The sequence below is a fragment of the Alexandromys fortis genome, unplaced genomic scaffold, assembly GCF_014885135.2.
Source record: "Alexandromys fortis isolate MF-2015 unplaced genomic scaffold, M_Fortis_MF-2015_v1.1 scaffold_28, whole genome shotgun sequence".
Classification (NCBI taxonomy): Eukaryota; Metazoa; Chordata; class Mammalia; order Rodentia; family Cricetidae; genus Alexandromys; species Alexandromys fortis.
Window position 1 is genome coordinate 4707410 of NW_026067901.1, and position 27045 is coordinate 4734454.

The following is a 27045-nucleotide window of genomic DNA, read 5'->3' on the forward strand; positions in this document are numbered from 1 at the left end:
CACCCCAGCTGAGGCGCAGTTGACGGCTATGGAGGACAGAGAGTTGTTTTTCTTTAATAAAAACATGGCCACTTGTAGATCGCCATACCCATGTTCAAATGGGCAGTACTATTTGGACTCCGTGGGTTAAAAAGTAAATAAAAAGTTATACAAGGCACACATGAAGTTGAGAATGAGACAGGATGTCGGTCTTGGGAAGCTGGAAAGGAAAATGAGAAGTGGACGAGACCAAGATATACTGTATACATGTAAAACATTTTCAAATAATGAGTTTAAGTTGAAGAAAAAAACATGGCCAGTCTACTCACGGTAATGTGTAATTTAAATATAATGGTGAATATTTTCAGACCTGGAAAAGACCATCATTCAGTTAAACAGTAAGATGCCAAGAAGTCAGTACATCATTTTAAAGAGAATAGCCAACAGGAACATAGCACATTTTAGATCACTAAAATATTTTTATTCGTACAGTAATGAATAAGTGAATAAATGAACCACAGAAGCAGTCATAATGTCAGCCCTTCGGATTCTTCCACAGGAGGGAGGGGCACTTCCAACTGTTTTTTTTTTTTTTTAAGCCAAATGCAAAACCTATCTATACATAAAATGAAGCTATAGACCAATACCTGCAAGGAACAACAATAAAAAAGTCCTCAACAAGATATTAGTAAGCCATGTCAGTAGCATATTCAAAGGGGTTGTCACATAGAAAAGACATTTAATAGCACATGCACACTGATTCTGGGATGTAAGGATCATTTGGCAAGAAAAAAAATAATACAAGACACTCTACATGATAACAAAATAAGATCGAAGAACACATGATCACACTGTTAGATTCAGGAGAGCGGCTGACGGTTTGCAATATATTCTCTTCCACTCAGAATGGGGTAGGGGGACCAGGGTGGGGAAGCTGCATTCTGCCCTGCACCTCTGCTCTCAGTAAAGCCAGCTTTCCAGATTCCCACATTTGACCATCACCAGAGGACTTGACTTAAGCCACTCACTCCCAAGCAACCCTCTCTCCATCTCACGCCCACCTGTGAGGATGCTTTCTGAAATGACCTTGAATCACCTTGCCGTATCTGGTTCATATGCTGTACTCAAAACACAACAACTCAGCCTCCCTGTTACATTAGTCTTAACCTGCATTTAGATTCAGTTCACGAAGGAAATGTTTGAACTGAATTGTGTCTATGTCATCAAAGCCAAGTCTAGGATGGACAGACAGAAAGATGAACTATGGAGGGAAATGTGCCTGTATGTGCCTACGCTCATAGAAAGGCATAAAAAAATAATAAACCAATCAAAGCTTTTCAACGTAGAAATTCTAAATTTCAAAGTGAAACTTCTTGTTTCTAATCAGGCTGATAATGACAAAACCAGGGCCAGGCATGATGGAACACACTTGTAATCCCAGTGCCTGGAAGATGAAATCAGGAGGATCAGGAGTTCAAGGCCAAACTCATCCAGAATTAGCCTGGTTCAATAATTAGCCTGGTTTACATAAGACCCGGCTGAAGCTGATGATCATAGTGATGATGATGATGATGATGATGATGATGATGATGATGAAGATGATGATGGTGATGATGATGGCGAAAACCACCTCCATAGCAACTACAGCCTTTGGCATGTCAAACATCACAGATGGCTGTCTGAGAACTTACCATTACAGGTTATTTATATTTCAAGTAAATTTTTTTATGGAAGTTAGATTGTGCGCTAGCTAGCTATTTTCAACTTTAAACAGTCTAGAGTCACTTGAAAGGAAAGACTCCATGGAGGACTGGCCTAGATCAGATACATGTCTGTATACTGGCAATTTATTGATGCAGGACGGCCCCTCCCACTATGGCAGGCAGTCCTGCTCCATATAGAGCTAAGTGTGAGCCTGTCAGGGAGGGAGAGAACAAGCCAGCAAGCCATGCTCCTCATGGCGTCTGCTTCGTGAACTCCATCCATGATGGACCGCGACTTGAGGTAAACTAAATGAACCCTTTCCATCTTGTAAGGTGCTTTTGTGTCTGAGTGCTTTCCCAGAGCAGTGGAGAAGAAACGGAGCACACAGAAAGATGTGCGGGGTCATCTTCTTTGGCATCAGCCTGTGAGATAAAGATGCAGAGTTGTAAGGGGTAACAGAACTGTATGCAGTCATTGCTGAAGGGTCATGGCAGGCTCTTAATCTTTGACATGATCTAACTGTGTGACTTCTGCAGTAACGTTCTTCTACACAGTATTCTATACACACCATCTAAATGCTTTCAAATCATCCCCAGAAAGCATTCCAATGAATAAATTCCTCAAACATTATGAGCATTTTATATATATTCCACTAACTGATTAACCTGTACCTAAATAACCTGAAAAGCAGGTTATCTAACTTTATGAAGTTTTATTACGTGAAATGACATTTTTCCTTGTTTTTAGAAAAACAACTCTGTTCGTCACTTCATGTTTGATTTGCCTTTATTATCCCCAGCCATCTTTCTACGTGTTTGGGGCTGTGTTATTTAAGAAGAGAATCGGCTGACGTCAACAACCACAGCGGCAGGGAACACAAACTGCCACTCCCAAAAGCTACCACCACAGAGTAGACTGTGTGTGTTAGGACCCCAGGCCTAAGGAGCTCATCTTAATTCATTGAAAACATAGCTTCTCCCTCTTGTCTCTACTGTATCATAACTGTTAAGCATTAATCAATTGTATTCCATATAATGTTTTGAGGGTTCCATGTATGTAGCTCACTTAATAAAAGTGAAAGGGGAAATTGAGGGTGTCAGAAGTGGAGAGTGTGTGAGGAGGTGAAAAGGTAGAGAGGAGAAGGGGGGAGCGTCCTCCAGAATCAAGTGTGTATGAAAATTCCAGAAGGAAACCTGCTCTGTGGATGCTAAAGCCTAAATATTACATAGAGCATGATGGCTCGTGGCTTTAATCCCAGCACTTGAGAGCCAGTAGAAGGTGGAACTCTGGGGGTACAAGGTCAGTCTAGTCTACATAGCAAGTTCTAGGCCAGCCAGGACTATGAATAATGAAACCTTGCCTCAAAAAATAATAAAAAGTAAACAAATAAATAAATTTTAGAAACTGCTTGTTTTCACGGTTTTTTTTTTTTTACTGTTGTGTCCATTTTATACATAAATTAGCAGAAGCTCCAGGAGGTTAAGAAATGCCAAAGGTTAGAGAGCCCAAGGATCAAGCCTGGTTGTATATTCATAACCTGTGTGATTTTTACATAATATGGCAAGAGTACTTCAGGACAAGAACATGGGGCTACTTGGTGAGGATGGCTACTCACCCACTGGCAACCAGGAAGCAAGGAGAAGATAGAAGAAAGCAAGAATCTCAGTGTCCTCATGACCTAACCTCCTTTTACGTGCCCTACATCCTAAGGGTCCCCTCACCTCCCAGTAGCATGAAAGGATGAAGACCAAGCTTGAACACAAAGACATGGGGTGGGGGGTGGAGTCTTTGAGAGCTGAGCTGTGGTGATGGTCCCTGTGATCACCGAGCACTTCATCCAAGCCACCGCGCCCCTGGCTCTTAACCCTCACAGGCATCAGAAGCACTGATTAAAGGGCAGATCTCTGGGCATCATTCCACAGTTTCTGCTTCAGCGAGCTTGAGAAAGGTCCCAATACACGTTTGTAATGAGCTCCTGAGTAACAGGTGCTGCCCGGGACCTGCTTGGAAAGTCGCCACAGCACAGCACAGCACAGCCCAGAATATGGCCCTGTCAGGTAAATGACTTGAAATAAGAATGTTTGTTTACTCTCATGGCTGACAGCCAGTGTCCTTTCGGTGGGTGGAGGGAAATGGAGGAAATGGGAACAGGTGCTGGAATTCCAACCAGGCATGTTTGATCACAAAATAGAGCAATCCTGTTGAGGAATGTTTTTCAGCGGGCCTCGTATCATTACACATCAAATCCACATGGGAGAGGCGCCCCTAATTCATGTCATTCTTGTCTTCTCTGGGAGTCTTAAACCGTTTCTTGAGAGGAGATGCACACATGCGCACACGCACACACACACACTTCTGTCTCTGAAAAGAATAGCTTCACTCGGGTGGTCATGTTCTGAATCACGTCATTGGACCACCCTGGTCCAGGTAGGCTGCTGAGGTTGCACAGCATGGTGAGGAACACCAGCTGCATCAGAGATGCTGTGCCTCGCACACAAACCTGTTGCCCCTGCCCCGTTCACTGGAGCTTGCTCTTCGCTTTGAGGGTCAAGACCAGAGCCAGTGATTTATAGCTATGGTAAATTTGCTTATGCTAAAAATTATGCCAAGTCTCAGTTTGGAACGTGATTTTATGGGCCAAGCAGTAAACCCCCATAAAAATCAGGGTTTAAAATGGAAAATGTTATTCAGACTAATTACGAGTCGTGCAATTGGGCATGGCTGTAGCAAGCTTTATTTCAACATTATACCAAATGAGGCCATCAGAAGAACACGTGTGCTACAGACACAGCCCAGAGTGTTGGTCACCAAGCAGGGAAAGCCTACAGTGGCAAAGAGGTGTGACTGCCATCAACATCCCCGTGGCAATTTCCTCATTAGACCACTACATAGTGAGCCTGCTCAAGCTGCAGACAAAGGACAAAGGATAGTAATTTTCAGTGTGAAGGGGAGGAAGGGGGAAGAGAAACCGAATAAATACCCCTTGAATCGGGAAAAAGTGATGTTCATTAGAAAAACGTTTTTTTCAGAGCCATTCTGAATAAAAATAAACTCACGATGAATTCAATAGCTGAAAGCACTTAGCTTCTGGGACGCAAACAAAATTAAATATATGAAAACTGTTCCTGCCATCATGGTTACAATTGGAAGAACTCCGGCGATGGGTTATTATTCTCGTTCAACTTCATTGCGGTTGAAATAATAGCTGAAATAATAAACAAACCCTGAAGTCCATGACAACTGATTAAACTCAGGGAGATAAAGTGGGTGCTCAATGGGAAACGCTCTTTCCTTTGCCTGAAATGGCCAGGTGAATTCACACCGAGTCAGTCTACGTTTCTGAATCTGCCGTATCAAGAAAGGACTACCTGGAGCGTGGCACAGGGCAACGCCAAGGTTTGAATATGCGTGGTTTGAGTGGGACCCCCTAAAGGCTCCCATACTGAAAGCTTTAGTCCCCAGAGAGTGGTGAGGAACGGGACCTTTAGGAGGCGGGGCTTAATGAAGGAGATAGCGTCAGGAGGTCAAAACCTGGGAGGGAAGAGTTTGTTCTCCCAAGAGAAAATGGCTGTACCCCACATGCTCAACTTCCACAGGCCATCGTACTCCCTGTCTGCTTCTCTCTCACGCTGACACAACCAAGAAAGTCCCTGCTGAAGACCAAACAGATGAGGCTGCCGAATCTGGGACGGCCAGTCCCCAAATCCAAAGGAAGCTACTTCCTTTAAAGCAGCTAGCTTCAGTTCTCTCTCTCTCTCTCTCTCTCTCTCTCTCTCTCTCTCTCTCTCTCTCTCTCTCTCTCTATTTCTCTCCCTCCCTCCCCCCCTCCCCCCCACACACACCACACAGAGACCAACAGNCTCTCTCTCACACACACCACACAGAGACCAACAGAAAACAAACTCCTTAAGAATCAAGACCAAAGCTCAATTTCATTTTTGCTTCATCCATATTTTAAAGCATTAGTTCAGGCCTCAATCTTCGTCTTCTCATTTTGCATTTCAGTAGCAAGAAAGAATATGCACTAGAAAGGAAATGAAGTTAAGATGCACTTGGAGAAAAATAAAGTTAAGGTTATTGTGGTATTCTATCTCAGCGTGTAATAACATGTGCTCGGTAGACAATGAAAACTGCATCCACACACAGCACAATCAGCTTAAGCTTCAGGCGGAGAACAGAAGAGGAGACTGGCTGAGGGTGGAGGGCTGTCTACTGTGGTCACGTCCCACTCCTTAATCCCAGCCCATAAAAACAATGTAAGATAGAGGTGGTAATATTTGGCTGGAACACTAAATTTGAATGTCAAAAACATTGTTTATGATGCCATTAATTTTGCAGCCATTTTGGTGGTGGTGTTTTCTTTCCCACTTCTATATAAGTATTAGCAAAATAAAGAAAATTAATATTAAAATGCAGAAAAACTCTAAGCCAAAGGCTTGTCATTAAATCAGCCTTATGTCTGAGAGTACTAGGACTCTCTGAGATTTGTTTCTTTCTTTGTTTGGTTTTCAAAAGTTCATGTGAGGACATGGATGCCGGGTAAGGTGCAGAATTGCTAAGACAGAACCTTTGCATTTATAAAATGCACAGTCCTTAACACTTGGTGGCTTCAAGGGGGAAGAGAGACAGGGTTTCTGAGGCTGTGACCCGTGGTAGGTCAAGCCACTCCTTGCAGATGGCCTCACACCTGGGGGTATATGATCAAGACAAATGGGATCCCATGGGCTATTAGGATAAGAAAAAAATGCACATGAAGTTGGGGAAGGGATGGATCTTGAAGAAGTTAGGGAGAGGAGTGGGGACTATGAACAAAAGACATTTATGAAATTCTAAAACGATTAATAAAATTATTATATTTTAATATACAACCTAAATGGAAACAGATTATTCTCCTTTATTATTATTATTATTATTATCCTCTATTCTTCCCCTGCCTGGGGTAGCCATTTATTCAACATTACTTGAAAGTAGGTGTCACATTCTATCACAGCCCTACACCATGGCCTAGACTCTGCCCGGTTTGGGCTTTGCGGCTTGTTTTCAACTGTGACACTGACTGACAGAACTTTCGCCAGCCCTGACTATCTGCTGACCTCAGACAGAGGCTGCCTTTCTCCATCCTCGAGGCAGAGCATCTAGACCTGAGCTCTAGCTGCATAGCCAGACTTGCCCAAGCTGGTTGTTGGAAGCCTCTCTCCAGCGCCACCCACAAACTTAGCATAAGCAATGTAGTTTATAGCCAGAGCACATTAAATGGCCATAGAAATAGCAGTTGTATTCTATCTATAAAAGTGTTAAGCTAATTCTAATACTGTCCACTCAGGGTTTGTGCTTAGATGCCGCCCATGCCATTAAATAAACCAGTGTTAATCAATATATGCATTAAATATGTGCAATAAAATTACTAAAGAGACCACCTATGCCAGAAGACCACCAGCAGAAACAGCTAAAGGCCCCAAGTATGTGGTTTATTTCCCACCAGAGTAATATGTTTTGAACCTGCCTTAAGAGACCACCTGCCTGACAGGAACAAAGGCCCTTTGCCAGCGTATTCAGCTATTTTTAAAAACCGTGCTTTTAAGCAAAGGGGCCATACAAAACAGAACCCGGCCAGCTCTAGCTCTTGCAGGCCTGTCGCCACAAGAGATGCTTTTCATAAACCAACCTGGGGAGCCTTGACTGTTCTCTGCTGTGTTCTGAGGCCTCTGAGTCCAAGACACCATGCTTCCTGCTGTTCAGCAAGCTGAGCTGATAGCCAGAAATGGCCCTGCTAAATGGTAACGGTTCACAGTGTGAACGGTCGGCTTTGTGGCAGGCTTTCTGGAGCAACTTTGAGGACCGCATTCCCACAGATGATGACTCCAGAAAAAAAAATCCACGGGGTGGTTTCAGAGATTTTCAGAGCCAAGTACATCCACGTTAACATATTTCTAAGTTATGAAGCCTGGGGAACCATTTCAGCTGTGGGCTCAGCACAAATTCTGGAGAGCTCTGGGTGCCAGAAAAGCCACATAGAACCTGAGGTGGTCTCCGTAACGATGAGTCCGGAGTTTTACATTGTGAGCAACACAGGGTCCCCTGCCTTGTGCAGGGCGGGCAGCGAACAGTGTGTTGCTTAATAAACGTTAAGTAAGAAAGAAACTTGCACCCAAGTCATTAGAAAAGGAGACTCTATCAATGTGAAGCAGTAAGGATGCAAGCAAGCCTGGCTGCCATGGAAATCAGAGTTGCTGTCCAGGTAGTAATTAGAAAAAAAAAAAAAAAAAACCTGTATGCGTAACTGATCAACAAACATGGCAGGTCTTCCTCAGGCAAAGGTTCCTGGCTGGCTCTCCAGTGGACCATGCATGAGAAGGGGCTCTACCTAGTAACCCTATTGCCAGTTCTCTCTCAGGAGCTATGGCCAACGGAAGGTCTCAGAAAGAGCACTTGGAAATGCTTAGGAGCACACACTACAGCGTCGTAACTCCATTTAAACTGATGACAGGCAGTTGTGAAAGGCCAGCTGCAGGAGACTCCTTGGGGTCTAGAATGGGTGCATCTATTTAAAGAGAGAGAGAAGAATTTCACGAAGGTCTTAACAGGGCTTCTTTTCTGATTTTCTCGCTCATTATCAAAGCCCACAGTCTCTCCGGCAGAGGAAGTCATTCGTTCCAGGTTCCCAGCATCAAAGGAACCGAGTTCGCCGCAACAGGTTGTCGGAAAGAGCATCATTGCTCCCTCCTGCCTGCTGCCTCTGGGTTCTATAATGAGTGTAGGCCTAAAGAGCTTGGCCTGGGATGTCCTACGGAAAGCGGCCCAACCCCGGCAGCTTTATGGCTGATCTTTGCACATTGTTAACAAATGTCATGAAGTCCAGGAACTCCACTTTTAAACAGCCTCAGAATTCACTGGCTTCTAATATCTCCTCCTCAAAGAGGAGAGACGTTAATGAGATTCAATCCACCCAGGTTCTGAAAACTTCATTTTGAAGTTATAGACCCTAATAAAGGCATATTAGCACCTAGCTGATACACTGCGTTTGCCTTTCAGCAGTAGAAACTGCATATCTTCCTGTCAGCCTGGGACCAGGTGCTTTATTCTGGTAACTGAAGGTTTGAAAGAGTCTTAAAACATACACAACCTTTTGTTTTCTTTCGGATGTTCTTTGTTCATTTGGTCGGCCTTAACTAGACGATGAAGCTCCGGCTTCTGTGTTCACTTCAAACAAGAAGAAGAAGAGGGAAGAAGAGGAGGAGGAGAAGGAGGAAAGGGAGGAGGGGAGGAGGAGGAGGAGGAGGAGGAGGAGGAGGAGGAGGAGGAGAAGGAGAGGAAGAGGAAGAGGAAGAGGAAGAGGAAGAGGGAAGGGGAAGAAATTAAAAACATGGTTCTGTTTTATAGAAGAAATGGCAAGGACTATGAAGTATATGATATTTTCCCCTCCAAAATAATCCCCACCTTCAAAACCCAAAAACCATGCATGCCTACCTGAGTTGCCTGCAGACACCATCTCAGTGACCACAAGCACAGCTACTGTGAAGTACAGTACAGGGCCCATGAGAACACTAGGCAGTAGCCCTCTATGAACCATCACACAACATGTGAGAGTGGCTTGGCCTTTCAGATATCCATAAACACTTCAGGAAAGGTTTCCGAGTCTAAAAACTTCACCGTTGGGAAATCGTATCGGGGAATAGAGAAGCCAAGGACTATCTCTAATAAATGCTTTGCATGGAGTTGAATTGCATTGTCTAGAAACGACTATTAACCATGTTTGTGATGGGCCAGCCTCTGTGCTAAACACTTTGCATGTGTCGACTCATGTGTGCCTTAAAAGAAACCCTAGAAAATGTGTCATCATTGCATACTCAGTTGCGGTCACTGAGTAACAAATTGCCACAAACTTGATGGCCGAAGCAACACAAATTTATCACCGCATGATTTCCTAGGGTCAAGAGACTGGGACATTTTAGCAGAAGTTTCTCCTCAAGGTTGCAATTAAAGAGTGAACCAAAGTGTCATCTATCTGCAGGTGACAGTTCGCCAAAGGTACTGGATTGTCTGCTTCCACGCTATGTGACTGATGTGCCCATCTCCCTCCCAATTATTTATTTTCACTTTCAACAGAAACTTAGAATCTTTAAAGACTGGAGTTTTGTCTTCATTTTTCAGAAAGGCAAGAAGGGTAGTGCTGCAAGTGTGAGCCAAACCATTCACATACAGATGCTGCCACCCTGCAACATGATCTAGAGTGTTCATACATGAACATAGCCCTGCAACATGATCTAGAGTGTTCACATATGAACACACCCCTGCAACCATGAGCTGGAGTGTTCACATATGAATATGCTCCTGTAACCATGAACCAGAGTGTTCACATATAAATGTGTTCCTACAACCACGATCTAGAGTATTCATATAAGAACATGCCCCTACAACCATGAACTGGAGTATTCATATATGATATACCCCTATAACCATGAAACAGAGTATTCATATATGATATACCCCTACAACCATGAAATGGAATATTCATATATGATATACTCCTACAACCATGAGCCTGATTGTTTGCCCTCTATCCTAGCTTCCTAGCTGCAGCGAAGGTCTCAAGTTAAAGTTCAATATAATGTGTTTTCCTGATATTTGGAAACATCCTGGAGATCCCTTCATGGCCTTAACACATTGATCCTCTGCTGACTCTCCTACAGACTAAACACTGCAGTCAAACAACCCTCCATGTTGTGATGCAGAGGAGCAGCTCCTGGTTTCTTCTGAGGAGCAGGAATTGGATCGCCGTGAATCTACAGATTTATTCCTACAAGCCAGTCACATACCCCAGTGATCATAGCCACTGCCACCATCTTGAAACCTTATTGTCTAGCTGCTACAACCCCAGATGGCTTGTTCTACGCCAGAGTACAAACTGTGACTTCCTGCCTTGGAATATGAGTATGAGAAGGACAAACTGCCATTAGTCTAATCTATCCAGCGAATGAGCATTTTAGGATGTCCTCCAGCATTCTCTTTATCCCAAGTCACAGATTCCTTCCTCACCTACTGGGTGAAGAGAAGGCATTTAAACACTATGCCTCGGAAGTGACCCGAGATTGCATGGTTCATTATTACAAGCATCATACAAACACATCTGCCTTTGTGACCCTCCTTTCCACCATCATCCGCCCATGGGCAGTTTAGCCGATTATACTCACCTATCACACATCTACAAGAACTCTACTGAAGACAAAGGGATGCCGTATTCCCTGGCCTCACTGTAAAATCATGGCCATAAGTTTTAAGTGAGTGTCAAATATTACCTTCTGCCTGAGATTAGTGCCTTGTCACCATAGCCTATAAACCACCAAACCCCTTACATACTCGCTCACCATATGACTCTCTTTTTGGTTCCTTGTACTAATTGAAAGCGTTCCTCCCTCTTTCAGCACACTACACTCTACTCATAAAATACTTTCGGGAAATATTAATTAACTTGTCTCAAATATCCAGTTCTCAGAATGAGGACCTTCCCTGTTCGTGGCAGTTATTAGAGCCCCGGATAGGCAATCACTTGACTCCATCATCCTAGGTCACTGTTTCAAATCACTACCTGAAATCTGCTGTTGGTTTTTGGAATAGCCTGCCCTATCCCTATATGGAAACTTACAGAAGACAGATATTTTGCATCCTTTTATGCCACAAGTTCAACACAATTCCAGGAGTGTACTAGGTGCTCAATTATCACTTATCAAATTGAAAACTATAAATTAATTTTTATGTAGATGCTTAAAAGATAGAAACGCTAATATTTCATGTCACAGCAATACGGGTTTAGTCCTTAAAATGGATGTGTTTATAATCTGTAATCATTTACTACTTAATAAGACTTAATTTAAACAACTCACCAACCTATATATTACTGATTTTAAAAACAGTCATCGTAAGGAAGAATTTTGAGTCTAGACCTTAATCACTATCTAGAAAACTTAGATGTATCTGTTATCTCCAATCATGCTTATTATAGTAATTTGGTTTAATGGTGGTTGTCATGTTCATAATAAAAGAAAATAAAGTTTTCTAAACCCAATTATATTGCTTTAAATCTCGGTCTCATGTTATCTGCAGGTGAGAGTCTCAGCTCTCTAACTTCCTTATGCTACTTTGAGCTGATTAATGCCATATGCACACCATGTATTCCAGCACATTCCTATCAATCCACCACCAATGAGCAAGTACAAGAGACACCATGGCAGGAAAGAGTCTTAGAGGTGAAGTTCCACAGTGGAGCAATTGCTTAGCATAGACAAAACCTGAGATTCAATCCCCAGAATCACACATAATAATAATAATAATAATAATAATAATAATAATAATAATAATAATAATAAAAAATAATAATTCATACACGCTAGTTCACTCCGTTGGGTGGGATCAGTCCTTATTCTGGCAACTGTGGGGTAAAGAAAGAGGCCAGTCCTCAGACCTGTGGCAAACTATCACGCACAAATTTACGCAGTTGTTCCAGCAGTGACGTGTCTTACATCCCTACAGCCATGTCTGAGATCCATGTGCCGCTGACTAAAGGGTTGGAGACACAGCTCCACACTGTCTCTGGGGGAGAAAAAACTGAGGGGCAGTTTTTCAGAGAACTGCCCTCAAGCAAAGACAGGATTTTTAGCTTTGACACAGAAAAGAATTTTAGGATAATTTTAGTAGAAAGCAGAGCTGGGTTTATTAAAAAAGATTTGATGCAGTTTTAAGCACAGGGGTTAAAAGAAAGAAATGCTTGGGAAGAAAGAATGCACCCAAAGTACGGGTGTGGGCATCTCTACGAGACAGTCACAACTAAGTGCCAGCGGAAAACAGATATGCCACTTGGTAGCTCTCCTTCTGCCTTAGAAGGTTGCTAAGAAACCCACTCCTTCTCTCTGATAAGTAAGATTATGGGATGGCTCTGGAGATGCCTTGGATGGAATTACAGTCTGATAAAGCCAACTGAACTGCATGGGGTTTAGGAATCATCTCTTTCTGTAAATGGGGTTTCTGTTGAGATTTCTAGAGAATTGTAGGTTTATAGTTGGGAAAGAGATAGGGTTTGAGAAACTGTTAATTGTTAAGACTTCTTGAGTTTCGGGTAAGAGGCTCTAACAAGAATCTGGAAGGAGGAATTCCTTTTCTTTTTCGCGTCTCTAAATTTTACATCCTACCTTTCTATCCTACCTCACTTGGATTCTACGGGCCGGTGTGTATCAGACACTCCATCTTGTTTATGAATGCCTGGTAAGGAGAATAATTGCTCCCATTTAGACTTGAATTCCAAGATGGCGTAGTGAACGAAAGGAGACGCTACGTGTTACTTCTCACTACCTGAAGACAGGTAAATTCCTTGAAGATTCCTTAGTGAATATGGAAGGATCAAAGAAGCTAATGACCGGTTTGAAATAGATCTTTGCCAAAGAGAAAGGAGTTTGCTTCTTGTTCTCTGTTTCCCACGTGCAAGCTCCGCAGCTGTGGTGCCAGCAAACGCTCTGTGTGGGCAAGAGAATGATTGGCTACACCATGCTTTCAGCTTTGAATGGCTGAGTTTATTAAGTACGTAGCAAGTAAATGAAAAAAAATAAACAGCAGATTGGGAGAAGCACTGGTGGATGGCAAAGCATTATCAATTCAGGCACTCGGCCAGAACAGACTTTGGAAATAGCCCGGCTGAGAGCAAACACAATGTAAGGTCATCATCAAATCCAGCAGAGACTGAGTGAGAAAGCCCTAGGGTAGCCATCAGGAGCTTCCAGTGCTGTGGGCAGAACAGGGCAGCGCGTCCACAGAGGAGCTCCTGCCTTCCCAGTGCCACTGCAGGCATTTTTGCATTGCTGGGAAAACAGTAACCTAGACTGGGAAGTCGGCCACCTTCCCGCTGTTCTCGAGAACCCATTTTTCACTGTGTGCCTTTCTGGCTGTTCTCTTCCCACCCTATCAGAGTTGGAGCAGACAGCCCATCCCCACGCAAGGAGCCTGAGGAGACACTTTGAACCGAATCCACCTGGGTCTGAGATGGGATGGGGGAGGGGAAATCCTACTTTTGAGAGCTAGCTTCTGGGTGAGCTCAAACAACACATGACAGTTTGCCTGTATAATGTACATTACAGCAAAGAATCCCAACAAACCCAGCAATTAGACCGCCAAGGAGGTCTCAGCTCAGACACTCAGACACTGACAATGGCTGCTTCAAAGTTTCAGCTGAGAAACACATTTGCCAAGGCAGAAACGGGCATCGCGCTCTTCAAAACTGTAAAAAACCCTTGAATCGAGGCAGTATTTAATTAAAAAGCACATTGGCCCTGGGCAAAAGTAACTTCTGAGCCACATTTCTTGCCTGCCCCCCTTCCCTCTTCTTCACGTATTCCTTGTTCATCTTAGAAAGCCCAACCCAGACTCCAACTTCCTCAGAAGACCCTGTGAGGTCACAGGTTATTTCTGCCTTGAATCTATTTTTGCATGTAATCTATTGCCATGTAATTTAAAAGGTCTCTGAAACTCTCTTAGTTAAAGCAGAAAAGGTCTTGTTCCTTTCTTTACACACTATGGTGTCTGGAACCTCGTTTGGCCACATAAGGTATGTTGTAAATATTTGGACGTATTATCAAAAGTCTTGAATGCCAAGTTGCTCAACAGCTGTTGCCTGGATTTTTAAAATCTAGTTCGTCCTAATACATCCATGTCCAAAGCAACCAATAGACGAGTTGCAATGAAAAGAACAGCGCTGAATTAGCAAAGCCCAGGAATCTCTCGCTGAGGTTAAGACCACGTGTTCTGATGACATCAGAGGCTTTGCTTAGAGGCTCTCATCCTCTTTCTCCACTACTTGTCTCTAAACACAACCAACCCCCTTTGTCCCACCCACACCCGAAGCCTGCTGACCGCTTTCCTAGCGGCAGGGTTCATCTCTGACCATTCCCTGATGCAAGTCTTGCTTCACGGCTCATGGAACCCAACAGTTAGAAGGAAGGCTTACCTCCTGTGTGGAGAAAGCAAGCACCCAAATCCAAAGTAAGGTATGTAATAAAATGGCTATCTGATAGGCTGTCGGAGGCTTAAGGCTGTAACCGGTCTCTAACCCATAGGTGCACATCTGTTGCTGTTATCACAGTCTTGATTTAGTTGCTCTTTTTCTTTTATATTTTTTTATTGTATGTGTGTGTACAGTGTACGTGTGTAGAGTGTGTATGTGTGTGTTGTGTGTATGGTGTGACTGTAGTGTGTGCATGTGTGTGCAGTGTACATATATGTGTGTATAGTGTGTGTGTGTATGTGTAGTATGTATGTGTGTGTTGCACGTGTATGTTGTGTGTTGCATGTGTATGTGTATGTTGTGTGTATGTGAGTATGGGAACACAATTGGAGATAGGAGGTCAATTGACGGGAGTCAGTCTCCCCTTCAAACTCAGGTGGCCAGGCTTGATGACAAGCATCTGTAGCTGCCGAGCCATGTGGCCAACCTATTGTCCTTTCTTGGTCTCTGTTAGTGATTTTTTTCTTTTCTTTTCTTTTTTATTTATTTTTGTTTTGATTTTGGTTTTTGAGACAGGGTTTCTCTATAGCTTTAGAGCCTGTCCTGGAACTTGCTCTGCAGACCAGGCTGGCCTCGAACTCACAGAGATCCACCTGTCTCTTTCTCCCAAGTGCCGGGATTAAAGGCGTGAGCCACCACAGCCCTTGATGATTTATTTTGCTCTGCTAGTTCTTACCATTTTTTTTATGCAGAAGTTTTTCTGGTTTTTTTTCCATCCTCACCCATTTGCACATTACCTGTCCCTCATCAGATGATTTGATCAAGGCCAATCCCATCCACTTTCCAAGGGTGAGATAGTAATAGTATAGAGCTCGTGCCTGACCCCTTCCTGATATACTGATTCTCACCTAAGAGAGACAGCGAGCAGATGCGTTCATCTTCATGTCTTCATTTGTCCTTCCTCCTAGTGAGCTGCTTTGGGGGTCACTCTGTACCTTTAAAAGTCACATGACTGTGAAATAAAGAACTAAAAGTCAAAATAATGTTCGCAGGCTGTTCTTTGTAATTCTGACTAAAACTCTATTCAGATGGTGGTATAGATTTCAATTTACTGGATGAAATAAAGTAATAAGACTGGGAAATTATGTGTGGGTACCAATTATTTATACTCTTTTAAGCTCTTTTCCCCAGTCATTTCCCTTCCCCATACCATAGTTAATTGAGAAATGAAATATGCAAATACTGTTATCTAATTTTTTTTAAAAAGTTGTAACTAAGAGGTTATGACAAGGAGGGGAATGTCCTCCGGGCATTCTCATTTTCATTTCTTACCCAGACACCCTGTCAAACTTGAGATTTGTTACCCATTCTATCTGCTTGCTGTCTCAGTCCACACACCACTTAGGAATGAGATCGGATTTGGGTCTGCTATCAATAGCGAGACCTACTCTGTGATGATGTCAAGGGAACTTAAGCCCAACACAAGTGGGAGCATCTTAACAAGTCAAAGTGAATCTCGGTTTGCTAGATTTGCTCCTCTGGCGGAGATTTTGGTGGTTCCCCTATGACGGCTCATTGCACCACACTGTCTCTCTTTGCGCCTTCCATTAGGTAAGCTGGAATCAAAACTGCCTGAATTGCAGTTAAATGCAAGTATCCCTTTGTTAAATATTCTTTGTTATGTGAAGCTTGGCCTTCTTCAGAGAATCAAATGAGTAAACAGACACAACTGCTAGGTTGGAATTTGCTGAACTTCAAGTGCTTTTCCTTTGCGACTTCCCTTTAGCCCCTCCTCCACTCAAGGGTATCTAATAAGAGGCGATGAGCAGTGGGTCTGTGCCTTACCCACATATAGGAACGACAAAGCATAGTTCCTGACCATCACAATGAATGCTCTAGCCTGGATATATTCCATTTATACCCGTGTGTGGCGGTATACCAATGTGTGTCTGCACTGCATTCAAAGTTACAGAACACTGTAAACTAGGATCCAGGGTTCCAGACAAGTGACTTTTGTTTCATCTACATTCACAGGCAGTCATCGGTCACTTTGCTTGTCATCCCCCGAATCCTCTCCTAATTCTAATTTCTTAATTTAACTCATCTATTCCGCCCCGTGGAAACCATAGCTTGGCTTTACAGCATGACTCCACCTGCCCACCCCACAACCAGCAGGATCAATTTTGAACACATAGCCAATAAAAGTAACCCATAAACCAGGAGAAGCCCATCATCAGCGCCCTAACTTTCATTCCCATTCTTGGATTGTGCTGGTTAATTTTTTTTTAATCAACTGACACAGGCTAGAGTCACCTGGGAAAAGGGAAAGTTAATTGAGAAAATGCCTCATCTAAAGCAAGCTCAAAGAGAGAGAGACGATGATCAAGCTGTAATGAGAAGAGTGTGTGAATTCATTCCTATCAAGGCGAGCCAGACACAAAGGAGAACACAGCCTGGGAGACTCTGCAACTGGTGCTGAGTTGCTTTGGTCATGTGACACATCTTCAGTCAGGATGTACTCCTCACCTCTGGCTTGTGTTGTGTCACTAGAACTCATAAAGACACCAAGATAAACTTGTGGTGGTTTGAATAGGAGCGATGCCATAGACTCATGTGATTGAATGCTTGCACCAAACAGAGTGGCACTATTGGGAGGTGTGGCCTTGTTGGAGGGAGTATGTCACTGTAAGGGTGGGCTTTGAGGTCTCATATGCTCAAGCTATGCCCAGTGTGGCACAAAGTCTCCTTCTGCTGCCTGTGGATCGAGATGTAGAACTCCCAGCTCCTTTTCCAGCACCATGTCTGTCTGAATGCTGCCATGCTTCCCACCATGAAGATAATAGACCAAACTCTGAAACTGTAAGCCAGCTCCAATTAAATGTTTTTTTATAAGAGTTACTGTGGTCATGGTGTTTCTTCACAGCAATAAAAACCTTAACTAAGACACCAATGGAAGATGAGAAACCAGGAAAAACACTTATATATTGTTCAACTGAGGATCCCCAACCAACCACCACAACCAGCTACTAGGTAACCTTACAGGATCAGAATAGGCCAGCCAGACCAGTGTCCCAAAGATCAGCAATGCCAGTATGGGCCAAAGAACCTGACAGGGTTGGGAACTGGAGAGATGGCTCAGCAGTTAAGAGCATGGGCTACTCTTCCAGAGGACTCAGGTTCAATTCCCAGCACCCACATGGCAGTTCATAACTATCCGTAACTCCAGGGGATCCAGTACCCACACACAGACATACATGCAGGCCAAACACCAATGCACATTTTTTTAAAAAAGAAAAAGAAAAAAGAAACTGACAGTCACTCCATCAAGTCGTGAAAAGTAGAGGGTTGTATTTTAGATATTTAGATGCATTTGTTTTGTTGAGGCTACCCAGGACAGGCATTTCTCAGTCACTCCATGCGTTTTCAATTTAGAAATTATATTTCTACCCGTCTATTGACCTGACACTTTCTTACTGTGGACATGTGTATGTGACTAACAGAGTCCGCCCCAATGCAGATGAGCACAGTAGGAGTCCTCTTGGCAACCCTGCTCCAGGAACCAGCAAACAGACTCTCTCGCTCCTTCTATGGTCCTTTCCTTCTGAGATACAAACCCAGTGTTAATTCTGCCTCAGGTTTAGAGTAAGAAAGGGGAGGATTTGGGAGCATGGAAGAGGGGACAAGGGAGGAGGAGGAAGAAAGAAGGCTAAGAGGAGGGGAAGCAAGGAGAGAAGAAGCAAAGGAAAGGGAGCAGAGGAATGGAGGGAGTGGGGAAGGGCTGGCAGGCAGCCAAGAGATGCAGGGGAATCCCTTTTATGGCCTTGGGTGGACTAGATCTCAGCACATCTATAGATTCTCAGACTTCACTGTTACTATGAGTTTGAGATAGTTGAAGCTGAATTCCTGGCGCACAGCTCTAGTGTTCTCTCTTTGATCTGGTTTCAGGGTAGAGCACAGATGACCTCTGTTCCCTCCTTGTCGAAGCACAGATTGATGCGGTCTCCTTGTCTCTCTGTCAGATGACCAAGGCGTTATCAACACTGTCATTATAGCACAAATGCCAAAGAAATGACCAGAGGCCTTGGGGGCAGGGGTGGCTCCATTAATAACTTATAACCAAGGAACTTATTTCTAGAGAGCAACGCTAAGAGAGAAACGCAGGAGAAATTACAGAAGCAGCCCCTCTTTTCTCTGACTTCCCAGAAATCCGCCATGCCAACAGGAAACACCGAGGTTTCTAAGCTTTGCTTGGTGAGTAGTGGCCTTCGGGACACAGAGGTTGGCTTGGCTTGCCTTTGACGTTGCTGTTTGAAAACTGCCATTTGCTATTAAAGCGAAGAGGGGATGTTTGCCACTTTGCTGCCTAACATTCGTTCCATACCTTTGGTTACTGAATGTTTCTTCCATTTGAGGAGCTTCCTCCGGACATAATCTGAGGAGCAAGAGAATGGCCCAATTAAATCACTCAGCTGCCTCCCCCAGAAATGCCAGTACTGAACAGTTACAAAGGGACCAGAAACATGCATGCCATCACCTCTTAAGCCTCACCCTCATAAAACCTTCACCTCTACAGCCCCACAAAGGGCTCCTAGTGGTTCTTATAGAAATCTCATCCCTGCCTAATACATTCCTTTTGCTACCGAGGTTCAGCATCCAGTCCTAGTGCTTGCTTCAAACAAGGTCACCACAGCACTGCGGCCAAAGGGCAAAGTAGCAACATCTGGAAGCCGTACCAGGCAAGAGTCCTTCTTCACCAAGTACCCTGCTACACTGTAAATTCCTGTAGCTAGTTCAGATGAATAGCTTGTTCACATTCTTGTGAAGCAATGAGGTTTATCATCTCCAAATCCAGCATTCTAAGGATGCTGCACCCTCTTTCTTCCTGCATGGTAGACCAGATGTCTGCTCCCAGGTGACCTCAGACACCATATGTTGGGAATGGTGTCTGAGTTCCTTCTTCAGTATGGGTGCTTGAATGGCAGTGTGTACAAGAGTGTTGTGACCATCTTTCCTTCTGTGACTGCAGGGTCCACCACCTCCTGGACTTCGAGAGAACTGTTCATTGTATTGAGGCAAGGTGATTGCAGGCGTTATCCGGGATAACAGCTGGCAGTCCTTTCACTAATGCAAACTCCAGCCAATACAAGCAGAAAGCAAGAGTATTCTATTAGCGTGTTTGAAGGCTAAAACAACTGGAGAGAGCCTATTTGGCAGGAGCAAAAGTCACCCAACACTCGCAGCAGCGATCCAGCTGTCCCAAAGCCAGACACTGACCCTCTCCCAGCCCTCCCCCACCCCATTCTCTCCTCACCAGTCAGAAAGGATATTTTTCTCTCTCCTCAGTTGGAAGAAAACATACGGTTGGAGACGAATTAAGTTCTGAGGTTAGTGTTGTCTCACAAAATGACATCATGGAGACATCTTAACACTCCTTCCTTCAAAGGAACCCTAGGCCGGAAAGACCTCATTTGCACAGGCGCAAAGAAGTAAGTGGCATGTCCTAGGAGACACACTAATTGGAAATGCAGGAGGGCTGTGGGCCTGATTAATGAGCCTGCATTGAGGTCTGTCTTCGGGACTCTGAATTTTCCACAACTGACCATATCATCTGTAGAAATTCAAATATTTCTCCTGGCTTTTTCATGTAGTTCTTTTAATAATAATTAATTAGCCTATAAACAATAGGCAGCCTGGGGAAGTGTGTGTGTGTGTGTGTGTGTGCATGAGAGAGAGAGAGAGAGAGAGAGAGAGAGAGAGAGAGAGAGAGAGAGAGAGAAAGTGTGTGTGTGTGATATCAATAGCTGTTTTTCAACCTGACCCTCAGGCTCCAGCCACATGCTTTTGCTTGTTTGGAGGAAGCCTGTTTGAAGGAAAGGCACTGGTGGAAATAAACTCCCTCTCTCAAACCAGTGCCTCCTAGACAAATGCATAACCGCCCCTGTCTGCAACTCTGGGAAATGCTGCTGTCTTGCTGACATTATGAAAGAGTGTAAGAAACCCAGAAGCAAACGCTCACCCTGGTCTCCACGGTGGGGCTGTGTTGTGGAATAGAATATTTGTTTAACTAAGTAAAGATGTGTAACATTTGTTTGTGTTGCAGAATAATTGTTTAACTATGTAAAGATGTGTTGCATTTGTTTCTGCTGCTATATAAAGATGCATTTGTTTTACCTTGCCTGCCTACAGCACCTGATTGGCCTAATAAAAAGTTGAGTGGCCAATAGCTAGGCAGTAGAGGATAGGCAGGGCTGGCGGGCAGAGAAAATAAGTAGAAGAAGGAATTGAGACTGGAGAGAGAATGTGGGAGATAAAAGGGAAAAGCTTTGGGCGACCAGACAGACAGACACAGAGGAAGCAGGAAAGTAGGACATGGAGAATGGAAAAAAGGTTGAAATCCCTGAGGCAAAACACAGATGAAGAGAAACAGGTTAAAATAGTTATTAGAGCTAGTGGGACAGGCATAAGATAAGGTTGAGCATTCATAATTGATAAGTCTCCGTGTCATCATTTGGGGGGCTGGTGGTCTGAGAAAGCCAATTACGGGGCTGCTCAGGGGACCTGCTACTGTCATCACGTGGCCACCTAACAACTGTCCTAAGGCTCGTGTCTCATAGCATCGTATTGATTATTACTAGTTAAGTGTCCCACCCTGAACCTACATCTCCAGTTTTCCCAACTGTGAAACAAGGAAAGAGATAGACCTCTGGCTAGTTACTCTGAGAATCCCATGTGCGTTACTGTGTATTAGAATCTATATAAAAAGAAAAATACCTCTGTGTCAGACCAGTTGGGGTGCTATGCTTTTTTCGTCCATGCGGTTTTTGTTTTGTTTTTGTTTTGTTTTTTTTTTGTTTTGTTTTGTTTTGTTTTTTTGCAGCCTTGATCCAGAGGACGGGGACATCTCTGTAAGGTTCCCGCTGTCCTATATGCTCCAGTTCCCTTTGTAAGCCTGCATTCCTCAGTTTTGCAGGGTTCTTTTAGGATTATTTTGGGTCATTACTAATACCTCCCCTCCCCCGTCTTCCCTCCAAAGATGGGTTCTGAAAAGACTTTCCTGTAAACCAATTAACTCGGTCTTCCTGGATTACTGGAATAGCCACATTTGTATTCTCGACCTCTCTCACATATTGCTTATAAAGTCTTGGCAAATATTTTTTTCCTCCAGGTAGGTAGTGTGTGTTGAAACTTTTCCCCCTCTCCTGCCTCTCTATAATGTGAAGCAACCGGCTGTTTGGACTCCTACAAACCCAAGGATTGACAAGTTCCATAACTCCTATTCCTATCAACACGGAAACCCCTATTTGCCAAATTACATCTTTGTGGGCTTAGCATTTAGAATTATTTGAGACATTTTGTAGTAAGGTTATTAAAACCATGCAAAGGTAAGGTGACTGAACCGTGTGCGATTATGTGTTTGATTTTGAACAGATCTTAAGATATTGGGCTCTTAGGGGAGCTTAAGAAATATTATCTGCTGATATCTTTGATGGTTTTGAAGTAAATTACACAGTCGAAGAACAAAATGTAAATTCTTGTCCCCTGGACGCCATAATGGCTCCTTTTAAGCCACCTTGTCAGGACCCATTTATAATCTCCCTACCCAGGTTCATAACTCTCTTCTTGCTCAGAGGTTTCCTACCCGTTAGAGACCATACATAAAAGCACACCAAGATAACCATTCGAAGAACAGACTTCTGCTCTGAAAGCTTCTTGGATAATGCCCAGTGTGCTCGTTCCCAAGTTTTATAAAGCGTTCTTTTCTTTCTCTAAACCCTCAAAGCCCCTGTTCACCTAATTGGTCAATGCCCTGCCCATTTTCCAGTTTCTACCACAAACCTCCTTTGAAGCGATAAGGTTACAAATCACAGACATTTTCTACTTGAATTCCCAATGTTTCAGATCTATACACAGCTTAATGATATATAAGATTTGAGCACAAATCATTGGCAGACTGAGGCCAGGAGTTTGAAAAGCCAAGGCTTAGCCTTGGAGAATTTACCTACCATTTAAGTTGCTAGTCAAAGGGACACAGTTTGAAAGACCGCAACACTCGCACACCGTGGTTTTCTTTGATCGTTTATGTCTAGCTCTGTCGATGCTGTGCGGGGAAAAGGTGGGAGAGAGAAAGAAGAAACAAGAAAGAGGGGAAATGGATGGAACACCCACCAGTTTTTCAACCCCCTGCCAAGGTAACCTTGGCAAGACAACTGAAAGGGAAGAAGACTCATTGGCTCGTGGTTTCAGAGTCTCGACCAATCATGGTGGGGAGGGTGTGGCCAAGCAAGTCATAGGGACCAGGGAGCTGAGAAAGAGCGAGCTTCCTGCAGGAGGAGGGAAAGAGTGACTTTTACTGTTTTATTTCATCTGGAATCTCACTCCTGGGCTGGGGCTACCCCCATTCAGGGCAGGACTTCTGCTTCAGCTAATCCTGTCCAGAAGTTCTCACAGAAACACCAGCGGTGCACTTTATTGGTGTCAGCGTTCGCTTCCTATCGCTGTGACAAACACCAAGACTTACAGATAAGAGTGCCATCACCAAAGAAAGCCGAGGCAGGAACTGAAGCCGAGACCACGGACGAACACTGTATACTGGCTGGCTCAGCTTGTTTTTTTAACACCTCAGGACTACCTGGCCAGGGTGGCACATCCACAGTGTTCTGGGCCCTCCCGTATCAATCATGAATGAAGAAAATGTCCTACACACTAATCCACCGGACAGTCCAACGGCGGCAGCTTTTTAACTGAGGTTCCCTCTTCCCAGATGACCCTTGGTTGTGTCAAGTTGATAGCACACAGTCTTTAAAGTGATTCTCCATGCAAACAAGTTAACCATCGAAATTGACTGTCAAGGACAGAAGAATGACCGAGAGTAATTAAAAGTGGGAATGAAAGAAAGGATGGTTATTGTCTAATTTGTCCGATAGAATTCGCTATCTTGCAGTGGGAAAGCTTGACAGCTTCTTGCTCCTTTCTGTGGATTCCCGGCATTATGCAAGGCCTTGGAACTCATAGTGTAATATCTCTATAGGCTAATCTACCTCCTAACTCAAAACAGTGGGCTCTGGATTTCCATATTTGGGAGAAGAGAAGTTGGACATTTTGGATTCAAATACATATGTGTGTGTGTATACAGTATGTGTGTTTGCATGGGTTGTACATTTGTTGTCCACAAATCTATCCTTCCCCATCTCACTGTGTATAGAATAGGATCTTATAATCTAGAGCATGGGTCATTAGATGCTCTGTGCTCATGATATAAAATACAAGGCACTTCACTGCATTAAACTGTGGAGATGGATATTCAGTATTCTGTTCATCCATGCTTGTTCTAGTTATACAGGATAATTTGAAGCTATATTCACAGAGAGGAATTCAGTTAGGAAAAGTAATCTTCCTTTGTTGGTAGTATAATACCGATAAAGCTCTAAACTCCGTTTCCACAAGCCAGGCTAGACTACATGTAGGATTCGGCCATTCTGCCGTATGGAAAGCTGTTGCGAGATGGGCCGGTTGAATATTTCGCTCATGGTATGGGCCCTGCAGGTCTTCCCTGAAGGCCTTTTTCCAGTTCAAAGCACTGAGGACACAGAAGAAGATGATTATGGTCTGCACTAAGTTCCACCCTGGGAATACACAGAAGGTGCTGAGTGGAGACCCTGACAGAAATGCCCTGTGGGTGAACAGGGGACAGGAGTTGGGTGCTGAAGGGACACTGGCTCATCCCTCCACCTTCCAGCCTTGTCGTATCAGTTAACTCTAGTCCTGCAGCTCATCCCTCACACCATTGACACTTGCAAAAGTCAACGGATATCCATGAGTTTGGCTCTTTTTTTTTTTTTTTTTTTTTTTTAAGAAAAGCCAATTTTCTGAACGCCACTTCAGCAGAAACCTTTTTCTGTCACCTTCTGGCAGTCCACAAATAGGTTAAACCGGCCTGTATCTTTTAAAAATTCAGTGTTCAACTGATGCTCTAAGGTCTGAGCTTGGAAACTGCTCTGAGCACGGCAGTTTCCAGAGCTGGAATACGACACACAGTGATATTTAAATCCAAAAGAAGATAATATTTCACATGCTAAGAAAATTCATTTAAAATATAGTTAAAGTATAATTTCAACTATATTACTATAGCTTTAGGCTATAATACTTCGAGGAGAAATTATAAAACATAATAGCCTCACTGAAGCAGAGAACTAACTTTCAGTGTGAGCAAAGAATATGAGAATCTCACTGAAGATAGACAGAGTGTGTAGATGTCAATAATCCCAAATTGTAAGAATATTTCCCTTTAACCACTGAAGCGAAGCATTCATAAAGATCTTCCCAATTCTCTGCTCCTCTTCTTCCCCTCTTCTCATCCAGCACCACAGCTGCTCATTTCCTGCCAGCAGCTCTTTTTCGGCTGCCCTCAAGGCTACTGATGTCAATCTCTCCAAGCAGAATTCATCTACATCTTAAATCTGGTTGAGGCACAGCAGGTCCTCACCTGGGAGCAGGGCCGAGAATGCCGGGAGTGTGAAAACATTCAGAGTAGATCATCAGAGGCATCGCTGCAGCGGAACGGAAAATTCACGGGGAAAGGAAGCCAGGCATTCAACCATAGCTTCACGCGCCTTTGATAGTGGACCATCGTGAACCTTGGGCCAAAGAAAGGACAGGTGGTGCTCACTCGACCTCAAGAGAAAGAAAATTGGGACAGACAACCATGTTTCACTTTGCCTTCCCCGCATTCAAAGCAGTCCTGCTTCAGGGTGTGTTTTTATCTTTTCAGGTCTTGACTTGAATGTTTCCTTCCTCTATTAGCGTCTTTAAATTTGCACCAAGATGAGCAGTGCATCTGAAAAGCTGCGTTCTTTTCTCTGAGACTCTCATGCATTAAAAACTGGATCTTTCTCTCTACCCCAAACTCTCGTGTCTTTTGATCAGCATCTTCCCATTTTGCTATTTCCACCCCCATGGGTAGCCACCATTCGACTCTGCTTCTGTGAAATTGAATGCTTTATATGCTACATTTAAGTCAAGGTACACAATGTTTGTCTTTCTGATTCTGGCTCATTTCACTTAGCATAATATCATCCAGGTTCATTCATTTAGTTGGCGTGACACTTATTCTCAAATAACAAAACCGTGGGAGGGAAAAACTAGATGAAGTACTACGAAAAGGAGGCTTCATTCAGGGTTCACTAGAGGAACAGAACTGAGAAAGAGAGAGAACACATGCACAGATAGATGATAGATAGATAGATAGATAGATAGATAGATAGATAGATAGATATAGATAGATAGATGATAGATAGATTCTATGTGTTATATGTATTATGTACATTATATATATATTATGCATATGTGTCCTATATTAGATACATAGGTAGGTAGGTAGATGATAGATAGATAGATAGATAGATAGATAGATAGATAGATAGATAGATAGATAGATAGATCAGAAAAGAAGAGTCATGAGAATGACTTACACATAGAGGTTGGGTAGTCCAACAATGATAGTCTACATGCTAAAGAGGCTGAGAGCCCTGTAGCTGCTCAGTTCATAAACCTGGATGTCTCCGTGGTCCCAATCTGGTGCTGACTGCTTGGATGACTCCTGGACAGTCACTGGTCTGCAGTCCACACTGGAAAGTCAAAGGTCTTGCAGTCTGACGTCAGAGAAGTACGGTGGTGGCAGCAGCAGCAGTATGACAGGTACATTCACAAGCAGAAGCAGAAGAAGGGGGGCGAGCTGTGCTGCTTTTTTTCTTGGATCATTGTCTCTGGGAGAGGGTCTTTTCCCCTCAATGCTTTGAAGATGCTCTCATAGACCCATTCAGTGGTGTGTCTTGGTCAACCTCAGATCTGTCGATCAGACCATTGAGATTATCCATCTGTGATGATTAGCTCTAATTGTCGACTTGATATAACCTAGACTCACCTGGGAAGAGTCTCCATGAGGGCACGTATAAATTGGGTTGGTCTATGGGCATTATTTGTGAGATGTCTTAGTTAAGGCAACTGATGTGAGGAGCCCCAGCTGTCTGTGGGCGGCACCATTCCCTAGACAGGAACTGTGTAAGAGAAACCATGCTGAGCACAAGTAAGCAAGCAAGTGTGTGAGCATGGATCAATTCATTTCTCTCTCTGCTCTCAATTGTGAGAATGGTATGCCTAGCTGCTTCAAGTCCCTACTCCTTTAATTTTCCCAAAATAATGCCCTACAGCCTAGAATTATTGGTTTTTTCTCCCAAATTGCCTTTTGTGAGGATATGCTATCCCAGCAAAAGAATGAAGTTAGGACACCATCACAGCAGCCTAACTGAGACTTGAACTACAGAGGAGAATGAGGGCCCTTTTTAACCTCAAATTCTTTAACATTCCGCATGCCCACACAA